This window comes from Ruditapes philippinarum, unplaced genomic scaffold (assembly GCF_026571515.1).
Source record: "Ruditapes philippinarum isolate M1 unplaced genomic scaffold, ASM2657151v2 ctg1928_1_1_1_1, whole genome shotgun sequence".
Lineage (NCBI taxonomy): Eukaryota > Metazoa > Mollusca > Bivalvia > Venerida > Veneridae > Ruditapes > Ruditapes philippinarum.
The window spans coordinates 168,911-171,425 of NW_026865553.1; the positions used below are offsets into that span (position 1 = coordinate 168,911).

At 31.7% G+C, this 2,515-nt stretch overlaps 1 non-coding gene across 1 annotated transcript; it reads left to right on the forward strand.

The window, feature by feature from the left end:
- The first annotated feature begins 495 nt into the window (after positions 1-495).
- Trnad-guc (transfer RNA aspartic acid (anticodon GUC)) lies at positions 496-567 on the forward strand. The gene has a single exon. It is a non-coding gene; the product is annotated as a tRNA-Asp (tRNA).
- Positions 568-2,515: the final 1,948 nt, after the last annotated feature.

Genomic DNA, 2,515 nt, shown 5'->3' on the forward strand with positions numbered 1-2,515 from the left:
GATAAAGAAACAAGATGTTTCACACCAAAAAAGACCTCCCCGAGGGGGAATGAATTGAACACCGGTCCCCCGCGTGACAGGCGGGGATACTCACCACTATACTATCGAGGATTCGTTCCTAACATATTACAGTATGCACTTACACAAACATGTATTTATAGATATAGAGATCTCCTTACACATGTTAAAATAGCAAAATGTTTTAATATAGTGTAAATCCTTCACTTATGATAGTGAATAGTGGGGTTTGCTTTAAATAAATATTACCCTTAATGTTTTCAATTTCACAAACGGCTAGTTTGCTAAAGATCTATCTAAAATAATATATGTTGAAAAAAATAAGGGTAATATCAATGTACATGAGATAACATAACACCATTCGCTATCATTAGTATATTAAAACAATTTGCTATTGTAAATAGATCTCTATAAACATATCGTATATCTGCGTAAGTTATATCTGACTTGTAGCTACTGATAATTGGTATGTACGAATCCTCGATAGTATAGTGGTGAGTATCCCCGCCTGTCACGCGGGAGACCGGGGTTCAATTCCCCGTCGGGGAGGTATTTTTTACACATGTCTTAAAATGTACTGCAATCTATCTGACACTTTTGCAATCAAATATATAAAACATTCATACCAATTGTCTAACATAATATTGTCTATTATAGTATATAGTATTTATGAATGTTAAAAGCCTTATAAAATATCTTTACACAAAAATCTATAGTATACAAACACTTTTACTTATATCTAGTAAAGATTGCTTTTCTTATTTAGAAGCTTATGTCAGTATTGTATAATTATGACACGTTGAGGAAAATTGAATTTATTCTCATGTCTGAACAAAGTGCTCAACATCACCTGCTGTTTACGTCTACTCCAACCTTTGGCAATGAATAAAAGTGTAATGATACGTAAACATCTATTTAATAAAGGATATATTTGAAATAAATCAATCCATAAATTATATCTGTATTAAAAACGACATGACTGGCTTGCAGCAAACACAATTAAATATAGTATTTCAAAAGTTTAAATACTACCTAGACAGATGCTGACAGGGGGTTGGTGTGTTGGCGTTACGTGTGTTGACAATTTAAATTTGTTTTAATAAACGATTTATTAACAGTGGAAAACATTTCCTCTCATCCTTTACTGTGTTTCCTTTTGATCCCAATGCTTTTCGTTTTGTATGATACGAGTATGATAAAACAGCGAAAAACAGAATCCCTAAAGAAAGTCCAACACAACAAAATTGAAAATGTTGCAGGCTCGGTTTGATTGAGTCTGTTCATGGACGGTACTGGAAAGTGCAAGTTACCGTCCACGCCCCCCCCCCCCTACCACCGGCTTAAACAGAATTCAACATTTAACACGAAAATGGAGAAATTTTGAATTTAGAAGCATCCGCAGATGTGTTCATACGGCGGTTATCATGGAACCTTCAATGTGACACAGTAGTGCCATTCCATGAAAAGCGGCGTATGGTCCCCAAGTAAAAGAATGCTAAAGCCAAAGCCAAAGTATATTTGATATGTTTATTATGTATATATTTATGTCATATTAATCATACTCAGTAGTATTAAACTTAGAACTAAATAGATGATTTTGTATGTCATAACTGCACTACAATAGATTTGACAATAAATAAACTTTCTTTTTTAATAGTCAACACATGGAGTAAATGATTATTAACATATAGGTCTGTTCTTTATATATTTCTGTTCGCTTCACCAGAATTTTTTTTAATCTTTTGATAAATTATGATATCATTGTGATGAAGCAAAGGAAATGACCTAATTTCTTTCCGTAACGACACATTAACGTTACGTGATCTAAGATAAGGGAACCGTTTACATCATGCAATAGCTAGTCAATTTATTCTTAGAGTAATTATTCATTGCATGCAATTGTAAATCAACTTACAATTTAGTTACTGTAATTGATCGGTATGCTTTTATAAGCAAATCCTATTTATTTATTATTTATTTGTAATTCCTCCATATTAGTATAATCTAAAGATATGTGATTCTCGTAAATGCAACATTGCCCAATCTTCTGTAGTAGTTCAAGTTGATTTTGTTGCGTTTTGAAAACTTTTATCTTAACCCATAAACAGTGTTTAAACATGTCCTATAGTTATTTTCTAATGATAACGAGGTTAAATGAATCAAAATAGCAAACAGATCAGCATCTTAATTTTATCAACACCAAAATTATCTTAACTTTTGCAGATAATGATGTGTTCTGATTAGAATAGTGTGCCTGATTTAGCAAATAAGTATATTTTGCTATAAACTAAATGTTAAACACAACAGATTAAATAAATGTAATTAACGCTTGACAAATGTTGCTGATGACGCCACTTTGTAAATATATCTCTAAAAAGGGGAACTATTACAACTCAATTTCATTAAATATTTGCTTGAACGAAGTTACATCATATAGTATATTCAAATTCTCAAAAATCTGTTAGCAGAATCGAACGGACAGTATTTTTAAGATATG